General features: G+C 47.1%; 1 protein-coding gene across 4 annotated transcripts in view; it reads right to left on the bottom strand.

The window, feature by feature from the left end:
• PTPN3 (protein tyrosine phosphatase non-receptor type 3) overlaps positions 1-10,500 on the bottom strand; it is a 278,122-nt gene extending 267,622 nt beyond the window's left edge. For 2 of the 4 annotated variants that reach the window (XM_073332642.2, XM_073332646.2), the window contains exon 1: positions 10,352-10,500. The gene's annotated coding sequence lies outside the window, so the exon portion shown is untranslated. Of the gene's footprint in view, positions 1-9,962; positions 10,085-10,351 lie in introns of those variants that run through there. The other 2 variants (XM_073332643.2, XM_073332644.2) reach the window with 2 other exon arrangements.
• Between the last annotated feature and the right edge of the window lie 6,022 nt (positions 10,501-16,522).

Below are 16,522 nucleotides of genomic sequence, written 5' to 3'. Positions count from 1 at the left end.
TAGAATAATCCTAGGACAATATGCTGTCTGAATCCAAGGGGAACCAACTTTACCAGTTTGATTGCAGGGGTCCATAACAAAGCAATGGATCACCTGACAAGGGAGATGAAACCATTGGGAACGGTCATCTGACACAGAGGGACCAGAACTTCATACAAGGAAAGCTCTTATAAACCATTATAGAGACCAGACCAGATGTTAAGGCTGTGCAGAAGAAGGATAAAAGGAGGGTCCCTGGGACCCTATAAGGATACTGACCAAAATCCAAAGAGTTGTGAGGAAACTGAGGCAGAATTTACATGCAGGTATTGTAATTTTTCTACATATCTATATATTTCTTGTGCTGTCTAAGAATAAAGCCGTGAGGATGTTTAGAAATTCCTTTGGTAAGTCTGCATGTTACTTGCTTTCACTGTCACATAGACTGAAAGGGAAAACAGTAACTCAGAGGATCCACAACTTCAGTGGAACTATGGAAGGAAATCAAAGCACAGAGCTACTGGGGAGACTTGGGGGAGCTGGTAACTATGGCCCCAGTCCTGCAAGATGATCTATACAAGTTGATTTCCGTGCCCATGCAGTGCCCCATTGACTTCAAGGGGCTGTGTGCAAATGGACCCTCACACCTGTGGAAAGCTCTACAAAGGCCGCTGGGCTCTGCTTGGGGACAGAGGTCCACTCATACAGATCCATTTGTAGGATTGGGGCTCTCATTTCTACAATTCATTACTTTCTATTACTCATTCATCTGAGATACCACATCGTAAAATTACTATGTTTCTTGTGCAAGACATCTACTTCCTTTATAATCTAGTTACTAGGAAATTTAGCTATTTAACTTGTTCGGATCATCTCAAAGGACCCAAAGGAGAGATATATTAAAAAACAAATATCAAGTGTACACTAAACGATGAAATCTGTGAAAATAAGAATACAGTCACAAAAGCATCAGCCATTACAAGACAAAAAGAAATAAACTGAACATTTCCCATCACTTAACAAAAGCGTAACACCAATGTCTTTAGCAATATTAACATTTAGGGAACATGCACATTACAGCCTGTTACAAATTTCTAAAAGTAAGGTGGTATAGCACAACACATGTTTCAACTTAGCCTTGTGTAGCTGACAAGTATGTTAAGGCATGAAATCATAGCATAAAGTTAAGTTATAATTCAAGGCAAAAGCTATTTATGTCATCTAAGTATTATAAGCCTTGGAAATAGAGGTATACTTTAAATTGGTAGATGGAACATTTTCAAAAATAAGGAGGCATCAATATCCCCTTTATAGGAAAAGTCTTCAAGACTTGGAAAAGAGTCTGCCAAAAGCAAAGTAGTGTGAAAGTAAGAGTTAAAAGAGAAGGACTGTATACCATACAAGTCACTCATTAAAAAGTATTTCTGAATTACTTGTTTTCCATCAAATGTTTTAAATGCAAGGAAGAAATAAATAAATGCCATAATGTTTCTAAAACATGCTAGCCCATTTTCTTTTGATTTCCTATATTTAGATACTTACAATGCTAAGGAAAAAAAACAGATTTACTCTTCGTAAGGTTCAGTACATACTGATATGAAGCTAACAGTATCTAAGCTCTTCATTAAACTCCATTATAATTATTAAAAACATAACACCTCATCATCCTTAAAGCAAGGTGATTATATTCTGAGAGGTAAACTGTTCGCTGTTTCTTAGGGGTCTTCACATACATATATTTAATTTACAAATAAAAAGGATGGGGTTTTCCCCTAACTACTAACTGAGAATGCAACATAGGATTTTAAAATTAAGCTACACTGTTTTCTTCTCACACATCACCACAAGTGACACCTGGTAAATCCTACAGACTTTTGTGAATTTGCACAGATGGATCTAGTTAGAACTTAGTAAACAATACTGTTTGATGAAGAAGGAACCGAATCCAAATCACTCTACAAAAGCACTCTGCTGCATTAACAGGAGCAAAGAGCAGAAAAACCTTATTTTTTTGTCAATGAATACACACAGGAAACTGATCCACTGGTTATAAATGTGTCATTTTTACAGTGTCTTTTTTCAGACTAGAACTTTAAGGCCAAACCTTGCTGTTCTATTTATAGCATTCCCACTTACATTGTGAATGTGGCTCTACTACTGTGTCAGGCAAGAAAAGGGAACAAGATAATCTAAGCTAGACACTATTATTGTTATTATTATTATTACTATGTTCCATACAACTCAAATATTCAATACCATCATTTAAATCCTCTTTCATTAATATAATTTATTGTGGAATAATTTTCCAATTTGCAATTTCAGCATAGGATAGTTGTGAAAAACATCAAGACCAGAGTTACTTGAATCTTTGTTAGTGACAACCCAGACTGCTAAAGTAAAAAGCCATGGGGGATAACAGAAATATAATCAGAATTGCAGAATGGAGTGTAACATTGGACTCTCTCCTCAGACCCTACGCTACCAGCACTCCTAGCTATCTTCGAGACACCACCGACTTCCTGAGGAAACTACAGTGCATTGGTGATCTTCCTGAAAACACCATCCTGGCCAACACCATCGTGGATGTAGAAACTCTTTACACCAATATTCCACGAGGATGGACTACAAGCTGTCAATAACAGTATCCCTGATGAGGCCACAGCACACCTGGCGGCTGAGCTTTGTGACTTTGTCCTTACCTACGACCATTTCAGATTTGGGGACAACTTATATCTTCAAGACAGCAGCAATGCTATGGGTACCCGCACGGCCCCACAGTATGCCAACATTTTTATGGCTGACTTAGAACAACTCTTCCTCAGCTCTCGTCCCCTAGCGCCTCTCCTCTACTTGCGCTATATTGATGACATCTTTCTCATATGGACTCACGAGAAGGAGGCCCTTGAAGAATTCCACCTAGATTTCAACAATTTCCACCCCACCATAAACCTCAGCCTGGACCAGTCCACACAAGAGATCCACTTCCTGGACACTACAGTACAAATAAGCGATGGTCACATAACCACCACCCTATACCAGAAACCTACTGACCGCTATATTTACCTACATGCCTCCAGCTTCCATCCAGGACACATCACACGATCCATTTTCTATATCCAAGCCCTAAGATACAATCGAATTTGCTCCAATCCCTCAGACAGAGACAAACACCTACAAGATCTTTATCAAGCATTCTTAAAACTACAATACTCACCTGGGGAAGTGATGAAGCAGATTGACAGAGAGAGACGGGTACGCAGAAGTCACCTACTACAGGACAGGCCCAACATGGAAAATAAGAGAACCCCACTGGCCATCACATACAGCCCCCAGCTAAACCTCGCCAGCACATTATCAGCAATCTACAACCTATCCTGGAAAATGATCCCTCACTCTCACAGACCTTGGGAGGCAGGCCAGCCCTCATTTACACACAGCCCCCCAATCTGAAGCAAATACTCACCAGCAACTACCCACCACAGAAACACTAGCCCAGGAACCTATCCTTGTAGCAAACCTAATTGCCTACTCTGTCCCCATATCTACTCTAGCGACACCATCGGAGGACCCAACCACATCAACCACACCATCAGGGGCTCATTCACCTGCATGTCTACTAATGTTATATATGCCACCATGTGCCAGCAATGCCCTTCTGCCATGTACATTGGCCAAACCGGACAGTCCCTATGTAAAAGAATAAATGGACACAAATCAGACATCAGGAATAGTAATATACAAAAAGCCACTAGGAGAACACTTCAATCTTCCTGGACATTCTATAACAGATTTAAAAGTAGCTATACTTGAACAAAAAAACTTCAGAAACAGACTTCAAAGAGAAACAGCAGAACTAACATTCATTTGCAAATTTTAACACCATTAATTTGGGCTTGAATAGGGACTGGGACTGGCTGGCTCGCTACAAAAGCAGCTTTGCCTCTCCTGGAATTGACACTTCCTCACCAATTATTGGGAGTGGACTACATCCACTCTGATCGAATTGGCCCTGTCAACATTGGTTCTCCACTTGTGAGGTAACTCCCTTCTTGTCATGTGTCAGTATATAATGCCTGCATCTGGAATTTCCACTCCATGCATCTGAAGAAGTGGGTTTTTTACCCACGAAAGCTTATGCCCAAATAAATCTGTTAGTCTTTAAGGTGCCACCGGACTCCTTGCTGTTTTTATAACAGACTCTTTCAGTGAATGCATTGTAAAGACAAAACAACTTGTTTCAAGTACTATGGGCTAGATCAGGGGCAGGCAAACTTTTTGGCCTGAGGGCCACATTGGTTTTCCAAAATTGTAACAGCCAGGTGTGGCCTGGCCCCCGCCCCCTATCCGACCCCCCCTGCTTCTCACCCCGACGCCCCCCCCCCAGGACTCCTGCCCCATCCAGCCAGCCCTGTTCCCTGACTGCCCCCAGAACCTCCCACCCAACTGCCCCCCACAGCCGCATCCAACCCCCCCCTCCTTCCTGACTGCTCCCCTGGGACCCCTGCCCTCATTCAACCCCCCTGTTCCCCGCCCTCTGACCGCCCCAACCCCTATCCACACCCCTGCCCCCTGACCACCACCCCAAACTCCCCTGCCCTCTATCCAACCCCCCCTGCTCCCTGCCCCCTTACCGCACTGCCTGGAGCACCAGTGGCTGGCGCCACTACAGCCACGCCGCCCAGAGCACCAGGAGAGCCGACCGTGCCACCCAGCTGGAGCCAGCCACGCCACTGCGCAGCACAGAGCACGGGTCAGGCTGCGACTCTGCAGCTGTGTTGCCTGGAAAGAGTTCTCAGCCCTGCCGCCCAGAGCACTGCACCAGCGGTGCAGTGAGCTGAGGCCGCAGGGGAGGGGGAACAGCAGGGGTGGGGCCAGAAGCTAGCCTCCCGGGCCAGGAGCTCATGGGCCAGGCAGGAGGATCCCACGGGCCCTCTGAGCTAGATCCACAAAAAGACTTAGGAATAGCCATGCTCAACATTACAACATCTAACTTTTAGGAGCTCTGCTGCCAAGTGAAATCTTTAGTCTTGAGTTAGTCACCCAGCCTCCCTATACCATCCACTGGGAGAGTTAAGCACTTGAGGACGGGATTCACAGAGGATAACATACTGAACGGGGTGCTGCCCTAGACATCAGGAAATGCTGAGGAGCGGAATCTAAGCCCCACTCCTCAAAGGCAGTTAGGTACCTAAGTCTGGCCCAGAGTTAGTCAGTCTATGGCCCGCGGGCCGGATCCGGCCCATGAGCTGTTTTAAGCCAGCCTGCAAGCCATGCCAAGCGACTCGGCCCCGCTCCGGCGCTCCAGCCAGGGTGCTGTGTCAGGGGCTGCACCAGACAGTTTTGACCTTCTCTGCAGACACTGGATCAGGGGCCACACCATGTGGCTTGGCCCTGCTCTGGCTGGGGAACTGGGTCGAGGGCCACACCACATGGCTCAACCCCAGCCGGGGTGCAGGGTCAGGGGCTGCAAAATGCAGCTCCCAGAAGCAGCGGCATGGCCCCACTCCAGCTCCTATGCGCTCCAATGGGAGCTGCAAGGGCGGTGCCTGCAGAACCGCCTGGCTGCACCTCCGTTTAGGAACCGGAGAAGATACATGCCACTGCTTCCAGGAGCCACTTGAGGTAAGTGCCGCTTTGAGCCTGCACCCCTCAGCCTCTCCCCACGTCCCAACCCCCTGCCCCAGCCCTGATCCCCCTCCCGCTCTCCAAACCCCTCAATCCCAGCCCGGAGCACCCTCCTGCACCCCAAACCTCTCATCCCCAGCCCAGAGCCTGGGCCCCCAGCCAGAACCTGCACCCCTTCCCACACTCCTGCCCCAGCCCTGATCCCCAGAGCACGCTCTTTACACCCCAAGTTCCTCATCCCCAGCCCCACCCCAGAGTCTGCACCCCAACCCCAATTTTGTGAGCATTCATGGCCCACCATATAATTTCTATTGCCTGATGTGGCCCTCGGGCCAAAAAGTTTGACCATCCCTGGTCTGGAGTGATTATCTCCACTCCAGATTCATAGCCATGAATCCATTCCTGGAATTAGACACCTTAACCACATCTCATAAGCACACACACACACGCCACAGAGAGAGAGCACAAGCAAAACCTCCACTCCATTATAGTCAATAACCTGGTGGTCAAAGCATTTACATGGGATGAGGTAAACATGGGCTCAAGTCCCTGTTCTTAAACAGACAGAATGGGAATTTACAAATAGGTATCCCACATTGTAGATGAGTACTCTCACCACTGAGCTATTGGCTATGTATGTACATACGCATGCACACATCCACTTCAAAAAATTCCCAATCTGCTCACACCTGGCTGTCCTGGACTGGGCCTGATCCAGTCAACATGCCATGAAAATGCCTCCCAGATCAGATCCCACAGGCAAAACAGACTGAGGAACACCTAATTTGAGAATCCCAGTGGGGCTGTGAGCTGCTCAGCAACACCAGGATTTATGTGGCTTTGTGCATTCACACCAGCAGAAATTTAGCCACCACAAGGAACCTCCAAGGTTAAACAGCAACTGCGAGGCAGTTTTAAGGATCTCAGAGAATGCCTAAATGTTGGACTTAGGCATGCCTAAAGTCCCTTTGTGGGGTCGAGCCCTGTGTGTCTTATACAATAAAAACTACGACTGGTAAGATAGCTTGTTTTTAACGGTGCAATGGGACACTAGATGGGGAGGGCTCTGGTTTACTACAGAGAATTCTTTCCCAGGTGTCGGCTGGTGAATCTTGCCCACGTACTCAGGGTTTAACTGATCACCATATTTAAGGCTGAGAAAGAATTTTCCCCCAGGTCAGATTGGCAGAAATCCTAGGGTTTTTTCACCTTCCTCTGCAGCATCGGGCACAGGTCACTTGCAGGTTTAAACTAGCGTAAATGGTGGATTCTCTGAAACTTAAAGTCTTTAAGCCATGATTTGAGGCACTCACTAACTCAGCCAGAGGTTAGGGGTCTATTACAGGAGTGGTTGGGTGAGGTTCTGTAGCCTGCAATGTGCAAGAGGTCACACTACATGATCATGATGGTCCCTTCTGACCTTAAAGTCTATGAATCATTGATTATACAAATTAAGTCAAACACTCTGATTCCCAATAATATAAAAACAAAACAAATTATATATTTCTTCAAGCTTCATGAGCTATCAAATAATTTTTAAAATCCTTCTCTCTCAATCTTCTACTCTAACACTCTTTCCAATAGAAGAATTGTGCACAGTTGTCTCCGATATAAAACTGTTCTCATAAATTCAGTCGATGTAAGGGAACACTTCCGCACAGGACTGAGGGAAAAGAGGGCTACAAGCGCTACACAAAACTCTTAATATAGACACGTATGTATTACTATCATTAAAAAGATGGATTGAAACAAATAAGTAGTCTTAAGTGTCTATTTAGGGTCAGAGTCCCCTTTTTTATTTGTAATCTGATAGTCAAATCCATAGCTACTACATGTTAAAGACCATCAGCAAACAAATGGAATAAGGAAATATCAACACTGATATCCATATTGTTGTTTAGTGTACTTAACACAATTCTTTGGCTTTAATTACTTTTGTATACATGAAAATTCTTGAGCTGGTGAAAGATTATTGTTACTGAGCTTCATAGAAAAACTGCACAGGAACATATTGAAAAACTGTTTATGTATCACTGAAGTAACCCACATTTAAAAAACAGGAATCTTAAATTTAAGTTTTGCTTTCAACATACTAGAGTAGGTGAGGGAAAACACAGATTTGATGTGTAAAAGTAATCAGTTTCCACAAAGTATCCACATTATCATCATTGTTCTGATTTCATTTATTAAATTTTCCATGTAAGAAGTGTTATTGGCCTGTCTCTATGTTATAGGGACTGATCACTTAAAAATTCACTGCGGAGACAGTTTACCAGTTGTCCAGATAAGTGATTGTTAAATTACAAAGTTTAGTTTGGTCACTTCAATCTAATTGCTACAGCAGTCTTTTCACATTGATAATGTTTCTGAAAACAAGAAAGATATTCTACAGGAATTCAGTTAATATTAGAAAAACATTCTGTGTTCTCTTCAATTAAAAGTGTGAATTAACTGCCCCAATTATAAAACATGTAAAACAGATGATAAAATTATAGGCCCCTTATCAATGCTTATAATTACAAACCTCTAGCAAGTAATTAGGTGTTAAAGAATCTGCATAAGTAAGGATCAAATATGTCACTAATATTAAGTGTTTTATGAAACAAAAAAATAATTTCCTCAACAATCTTATCAACACAAGACAGTTCTTCAAATAAATCAATTTGTAAAATACTTTGAAGAGGTACAGTGCTATATATGTGATAAGTATTCCTACTATTTGGCACATGTTCCTTTTCCAATATATTTAAAATAAGAAATGTGGTTCTAAATGGATGTGTTAAACATGATTTGTCTTCTCCCAGTCAAGATTTTTTCCCAAAATAAGACAGTGCTTGAAGAAATCAAGTGTCACCAAGACTGTATTATTTGTATTTCATAAGCAGTTATTCAGAATTCACTAGTTACAATGGGATCTCATCTTTCTTTTCTGACTCCTGTTTGTTAGCAGTTTCCTTTGGAAGTGGAACCACCCAACTATTAAGACAATTTGTTGTTGCTTACAAAAGTTTAATACTTTTTTTAAAGCAACCAATTAATGATCCTCCTAAATGTGAATGAGTATAAAAAATCTGAACACAGTTATTGAAAAAATAAATGTTAAGAAAATGATACAAAAGTTCTGCTATATCAACACTTACATTTAAGACTTTCAGTTATAAGTGTAAAAAGAAAAGGAGTACTTGTGGCACCTTAGAGACTAACAAATTTATTTGAGCATAAGCTTCCGTGAGCTACAGCATCTGATGAAGTGAGCTGTAGCTCAGGAAAGCTTATGCTCAAATAAACTTGTTAGTCTCTAAGGTGCCACAAGTACTCCTTTTCTTTTTGTGAATACAGACTAACATGGCTGCTACTCTGAAACCAGTTATAAGTGTATTACTACAAGTAAGTAATGTTTCAAATGTCAAATTAGCAGTATCTGTATTTAAGGCTATCAATGTGTCAACTAGTTTTTAATTCTATTATGTATTACAGTAGTGCCTGCAATGTACTAGGTGCAGTACAGACATACAGGGAAAAACAACCCATGCTCCAAAAAGTTTATATTCTAAAAAGAGACAAATGAAGCTAAGAATGGAGGCAAAAAAGACAACATACAAGTAGTGTGTGTATTTCATAAAGCATACCCTTTACTTTCAACTGCCCTGCCTCCTCCACATTAGATGGCTAAATTGTTGGAGACATCACAGCAAAGGTGAGGTCATAAGGAGGATTCCAACTGAGTGGAAATTTCACACTTTAAAATCTAATGTATTTTACTTTCTTTGCTGCTTAGTTATGGCACCAAAAACCTGTATACATGATACAAGTCAGCACGCAACATGCAGAAAAGAACTACTGAGGAAAACTGGCACCCTTTGAGGTGGTTTCTATTATCTATGAAACAGCAAATTAGGAAATATTTAGTAATATGGCAACTAAAATGAGATTGCAATTTTTTGAAAAGTTCAAGTCCATTTACCTTTACTACTCCAGAAATAAAGATGACCAATAGAAAAACACAGTTAAAACAACTCTGTTTTAAAAACAATACTACACACAAACTATTATTCAATGTATTTTGTGATTGACTTGGAGAGAAGAGGCCAAGGTGAAAACGATTAAACGAATCAGAGTAGCCCTATAACAAAAAAAAAAACCACTTCTGCAAGTTACACTGCAACGAACATCTGTCAACTTTTCTTAGCTATGTGAACTTCTTAGGATATTTACAAAGTTTGCAAGAGTTTCCAAGTCATTTATAGCCAGTTTAAATGCAGCTGGAAACTAAACTCGGAGAAGTGACTTCACAACTGAAAGATCATCCTAGCAGCGCTTGGCCAGCCTCCCCAGAGCTGCCGTTCAGAGCACCTCACCTACTCGGGGAAACACGGTGTATCCCAGCGGGGCACAGACTGGAGCTCGTAACAGCTGCTCGGAGCCTGGAAGACACCATCCTCGAAGGACACTAGCTATGAACCAGCGGTGCCCGGCGTCGGGCTGGAAGATGCTGATCAGCTTCCCCTGCCCGGCTCAGAGCCCCCCAACCTCGGACCCCCCCACACACACCTCGGGACCCCGCCCGCCAGCCCCCGCCCCTCGCCCGGGGCCACCCCTCGCGGACAGCGGCCAAGCAGACCGACCCCGGGCCGGGCAGCCTCCCACGAGGCCCCCTACCGCCCACACCCCGCAAACTTTCGCCCCGGCCCCAGCGCAGCGGGCGGCTCCCCGGGCAGCGTGCCCCCGCCCCGCCCCCGCTCGGTACCTGCCGCACCATGGGGCAGCGCCGCCCCGCTGCTCCCGGCCCGGGGCGCCTCTCTCCCGCGGGCCGCGCCGAGCAGGTGCCGGGCTCCCCGCACGCGACCAGGAAGCTGCGCCGGACTCCGCACCACGGACCCGCTCCCAGCGCCGCCGCCGCCTCCCCGCTGGGCTCGCCCGGCTGCGCCCGCAACCGCCCCCTAGCGGCGCCCGCGAGCCCCGGCCCGCCGCTCGGCAACCCTCGGCCGCTGCCGGAGGGGGGAGGGGCGCGGGCCGAGTGACCTCACGGGGTGGTGCTCCACCCCCCCCGCAAGACGCGCCTGCGCAGTGGAGCCGCCCCGCGCCCGCAGCCTGGGGAGGAGCAGGTGGCCGAGATCCGCGCCGAGCCCCGCCTGAGGGCGGGGTGCCAGGGGCTGGCTAACGCCGCGGGGGAGGCGGCCCCTGCCGCTGCCCGCCGGGGTGTGAATCGTCCTTTTTGCCCCGGCACCACCAGGGTGCGTTGAGCTCTCCGCTTGCAAACCCGTGTGCCTGGGAGCGGCCTCGGGAGGGGCGCCTAGTGCAGGGTTCACCCCGCAGCTGGTGCTGGCAAAGGACCGCAGGGTAGCGTCCCCCCGCGGCTCACGGTTGCCCACTGTCGAGTCCCGCCAACACCCTCGCCCTGGCCCCTCCCCGGCGCTGCTCGCCCTCCCCGCCCTCCCCGCCCCACTCTCACCGGGCAGGGGGTTGGGCTGCACGGGGGGCACCAGCTCGGGGAGGGGGCTCAGGGTTGGCAACTTTCCACTGGCTCAGAGCCAAACACCTTTGCCCTGCCTCGCCTCTGAGGGGCCCCCGCCCCCGGCTCGCCCCGTTCCGCCCCCGGCTCGCCCCGTCCCGCCCCCGCCGCTGCCTCGCCCCCGCCGCACTCGCTCCTGTTCACCGGGCTGGCGTGCGGGAGGGGGTGAGGGCGCGGGCCCTGGGCTGGGGCCGGGGGTGGGGGGGTTTGGGATGCAGGAGGGAGCTCCGGGCTGGAGGGTGGAGCCGAGGGGTTCGGCGTATGCGGGGGGGCTCCGGGCTGAGGCAGGGGGTCGGGGTGTGGGAGGAGTTACGGGCTCAGGGCTGGGGGTGCGGGTTCCGGAGTGGGGCCAGAAATGAGTGGTTCTGGGCACGGGAGAGGGCTCTGCGCTGGGGCAGGCAGTTGGGGTGCAGGGTGAGGGGCTCTGGGGTGGGGCTGGGGATTTGGGGTGCAGGAGGGTGCTCCGGTCTGGGTCTGAGGGGTTTGGAGGGTGGGAGGGGGATCAGGGTTGGGGCAGGAGAGCTCCGGGGTGGGGAACCTCTTTTCTGTCACAGGCCATTGACCCACATACAGAAATTAATCGCGGGCCATTCACTCACCTGCCCAAGGGGGCGCGGAGGCTCAGAGCTTCCCCCTGCAGCGGGGTGAGCTGGTGCTTGGGGTGGGGCGGGGCGGGAAGCGGAGGCTCAGGGCTTTCCCTGCTTGTGGCTCCAGCCCCGGGAGGGGAGGGGGACCAGAGGCTCAGGGCTTCCCCCCACGCTGGCTCCAGCCCCACAGGGGAGTGTGCAGACGCTCAGGGCTTCCCCCTGCAGCGGGAGGAGCTGGCACAGGGGAACCCCGCCGGGCTGGATGAAATTAACCACGGGGCCAGATTTGGCCCCGGGGGCTCTAGGTTCCCCACCCCTGCCCTACGCATAGGAGCCGGAGGGGGGTACATGCCAACTGCTTCCCAAGAGCCACGAGGAGCATGGCGCTGCCAACTGGAAAGTCAACGGCCCAATCAGCAGTGCTCACCGACTTACCGGAGTCGAAAACCGGACATCTGGTCACCCTAGGCTGGGATAGGGGTTTAGGGTGCGAGAGGAGGGTGTGGGCTCTGGAATGGGGCTGCAGATTGGGGTACAGGATGGGGTGAGGGGGTGCAGGCTCTGGGACGGAGTTTGCATGCTGGAGGGGGTTCAGGGCTGGGGCAAGGTGTTGGGGTGCGGAAGGGGGTGAGGGCTCCGGCCAGGTGGCACTTACCTCAGGCAGCTCCCAGTCGGTGGCGCAGCGGTGCTAAGGCTCTGGCATCGCACCTCTCCCGGAAGCAGCCAGCACATCCCTGTGGCCCCTGGAGGGGTCCCAGAGGCTCTGTGCTCTGCCCCTGCCTGAAAGCGCTGCCCCTACCTGCAGGCGCCACCCCCACAGCTCCCATGAGCTTCAGTTTATGAAATTAACCACGGGGCCAGATCTGGCCCGTGAACTCTAGGTTCCCCACCCCTGCCCTACGCGTAGAGCCCCCGGCCCCTCCTCCAGGGGCAGCAGGGACCTGCCGGCCACGTCTGGGAGTGGCACAGGGCCAGGGCAGGTAGGGAGCCTGACTTAGCCCTGCTGTGCTGCCAGACTTTTAGCAGCCTAAAATCTCCTGGTTTGGTTTAAGTAGCCTCCGGGAGATAGAGCCCGATTCTGGGAGACTCCCAGTGAAACTGGGAGGGTTGGCAACCCTACCTCAGCTTGACATGAACTAAGCGGTCCTATAGACTCTCTAGGGGCCCAATTCCACAAAGTATTTAACTGCATCCTTACATCTGGGACATTCTTTGACTCAGTCTCGCCGCCCCTTGTATGAAATCTATGTCTTGCTTATGGATGTATCATGTATTAACATCTTGGTGCTCAAAGTTTAGGATCTATCCACTCTCTGTACTACCTGACTTGCTATACAGGTCAATAACCTGAGCCGTCTTACAGACTCAGACTTTAAGGCCAGACAGAATCATTGTGATCATCTAGAGTGATCACTTGTGCATTGGAGGCCACAGATCCTCACCCACCCACTGCTGTAAGAGATCCAGAATCTTTGAGTTACTGAAGTCCTTAAATTTTGTTTTAAAAGAATCCACTGTTTACTCTAGTTCAAACCAGCAAGTGACGTGTGCCCCATGCTGCACAAAAAGGTTAAAAAACAAACAAACAGGGTCTCTGCCAATCTGACCTTGGAGAAAATCCCTTCTGACCCAAAATATGATGATCAGTTAGACCCTGAGCGCATGGGTGAGACCCACCAGCCAGACACCTGGTAAAGAATTCTCTGTAGTAACTCAGAGCCCGCCCCCTCTCTCGTCCCACCTCTGGCTGCTGGAGATATTTGCTGCTACTGTAGCAGTTGCAGATGGGCTATATCCCATGGTAGGAAACTTTCTCATATCATCCTCTCCTTGAATGTATCAAGCTCAGTCTTGAAGCCACTTAGGTTTTTTGCCCCCACTACTTCCTTTGGAAGACTATTTCAGAATTTCACTCCACTGATGGTTATAAACCTTCCTCTAATTTCAAGCCTAAATGTATTGATGACCGGTTTGTTCCATTTGTTCTTGTGCCAAAATTTGCTCTTAACTCCTCTCCTTCCCTGGTATTTTATCCCTCTGATGTATTTATAGACAGCAATCATAGCTCCCCTCAGACTTCGTTTGGTTAGGTAACCAAGCCAAGTTCAAGTCTCCTCTCATAAGGTAGGTTTTCCAGTCCTCTGATCCCTAGTAACCCTTCTCTGTACCTGTTCCAGTTTGAATTCCTCTTTCTTAAACATGGGAAACCAGAATTGAACACAGTATTCCCAATCAGAGCGGTTTAGATTGGAAATTCAGAAAAACTTCCTAACTGTAGGTTAACAGACACCCATCAGAGATGATCTAGATAATATTTAGTCCTGCCATGAGTGCAAGGGATTGAACTAGATGACTTCTCCCGGTCCCTTCCAGTCCTACAGTTCTATGAGGTCTCATCAGTGCCTTGGATAATGGTGGTACCGCTTTCCTATCTGTAGGAGAAATATCTCTCCTGTTGCATTTTAGGATTGCATTAGCTGCATCACGATAGCAGTTCATAGTCCTCCTGCGATCAACCACGGCACCCAGGTCGTTCTCCTTCTCTGTTGCTTCCAACTGATAGCAAAGATTCTTGTTGTTAGTCTCAATGACCTTGCAGAATTAGATACAGTCAGTGCTAAATCCTGAGTATAAAGTATTTTGATTTTGTGTGAAATATCACAATCTCAAAGAGATCTGACCTTCCTTTGATTGCTCATTCTTCCTTAGATTGCTCATTCTATTCAAAAGCGGGGTTATATGCTCTTCAGCCATGCCACCAGGGTAGACAAAAATACCCCAGCACACCGTGCTCGCAAGCTGTCAATCAATGCACAAAGGGATGCATGCCCTGGCCCTACATGGGGCCTCCAGTGGGGCCACCCCAGAGATTCATGTATTGGCAGGATTGAGCCAGACCTAGGAACTTCACTACATGATGCCTGGTGCGATGCCATGAACCATGGTCACTCTAGCTAGAGCAACAGTCCCCAGTAGATTATGTGGGTTTGATGAGTAAATCCAGCCCTATCCAGGAAAGTTAGGTGTATGCTTAATTTTAAACACAGGCTTGAGTCCCATCTGCATCAGTGGATCAAGGCATAACTAGAAAAGGCAGACAAAGTTTGGGAGGGAATACAGAGGAACACAGATGAGACAGGATTAGCCCAAGGTCACAGAGTACTGTCACATTGTCTCTGGGTACATGTGTATGAACTTAATTTAAAAATGTCAGTCACTTGACAAATGACAACTAAAACTAAAAAAACTCAACCCCATGTGCAATGGCAAAATATTACATTCCATCGTCGAAAGCCTGAGTAAATAGTTGGACTCTACACCACGCAACAAACTATAGGACTGTGGTACTATAGGTGGAAGAAAATTCTACAATTAAGCAAAGTTCATTGAAAATATGTTCTTTTTACAAACACATGAATTGTCACACATGATCAGATCAGGGGTCCATCTAATCCAATAGCCTGTCTCCAACAGAGCCACTCCTTCTTTAGAGGTCCCTTGTGAAGGACAGGATTCCCTACTATAATGCACTTTTCTGCTGCCTTTAGAAAAAATTGAACCTCCTTAAAATAATACTGTGTACTTTCTGAAGTACTCAAAGTACTATATAAACATAAATTAATTGAGCTCCACATCTTCCCTTAGCAGTAAGGAAGTAACATACCTATTTTACAGACAGATGAAGTGAAACACGTATTAAGAGTCAGAATATAATACTCTTATTTATGTAGAGTAGTACCCTGCACCCCAAGCAGTCTACTGAAGTCCATGGGACAACTGGTGCAGTAACATTCTATTCAATGTAAGGTATTCACAACCTGACTCTGGTACCAGCCATTTTCAGGATACAGGACTAGATGGACCTCAGGTCTGATTCAGTGTCCTATCAAACTGCAGCAGTATTATTGGACAATTCTTTCATTACAAGGCATGCTGGGCTACCTGGAGGAAATTTGCACCAAGTTATAATCCTTCCACCTGCAAAACTTAACATCTGAAGTACGGAGCTTTCAGCCTGATCAGTTGAATATTAAGATCACACAATCCATTTTTCTCAGTTGAACAAGCTGTTGAAAGACCAAGGCTGGAGCAGTAGATTTTACAAAAACTAAAAAGCTTTTAATATGTGCTGCCACTTAAGCCTATTCAAGTCTATCCTTCAGAACTGTATTCCCAAAGACCTCAGCTATGGAGAAGGACAGAGGATCATATTGATTTAGAATTAGGAGGGGAAGAGTGAAAGTAAATAGTTATGATTCAAGTACTAAGCCTATTGTAGAAATGGATCAACAGCGCTAGTGGGCTCTTGACTATACAGCAGCAGGTGACTCCCCCAAATATGATTCTGTATCTGCTAACCAGCCAAACACCTAGGTATGAAATACACAGTTGTATGGATGTTGCTGTAGATTCTCTTACATATCATATGACATTTGTTTCAGTTATGGCAAGGTGGTATCTAACAGTGAAACACTAATCAATTCTATCTAATTGGGTGGTTGTAATTTTGTAATAATTATTTTAAAATTGTAGATTATATATAAATGTACAAGAACTATGTTAAAAATATCAAGGTTGCAAAGTCAAGCACTCTGAAGTTAGAAAAGGCCATAATTAAGATATATATGCAACCTTAATTTGGCCCCTTTTGTATATATGTATAGGTACTGTATTATGACAGTTTTTACATGGTCATATATTAGTCTTTCCCTGCCTCATTCAGTGCACAGGATGGACAGTGCATACACCATGAGTAGCTATTCAATATTTCCTTTTATCCACATCATTCAGTGTGTGGCCCCAGGTCTTATTTTCCACA

This window comes from Lepidochelys kempii, chromosome 2 (assembly GCF_965140285.1).
Source record: "Lepidochelys kempii isolate rLepKem1 chromosome 2, rLepKem1.hap1, whole genome shotgun sequence".
Classification (NCBI taxonomy): domain Eukaryota; kingdom Metazoa; phylum Chordata; order Testudines; family Cheloniidae; genus Lepidochelys; species Lepidochelys kempii.
The sequence above is the reverse complement of the archived record's forward strand: the minus strand, read 5'-3'. Positions and strand labels throughout refer to the sequence as shown.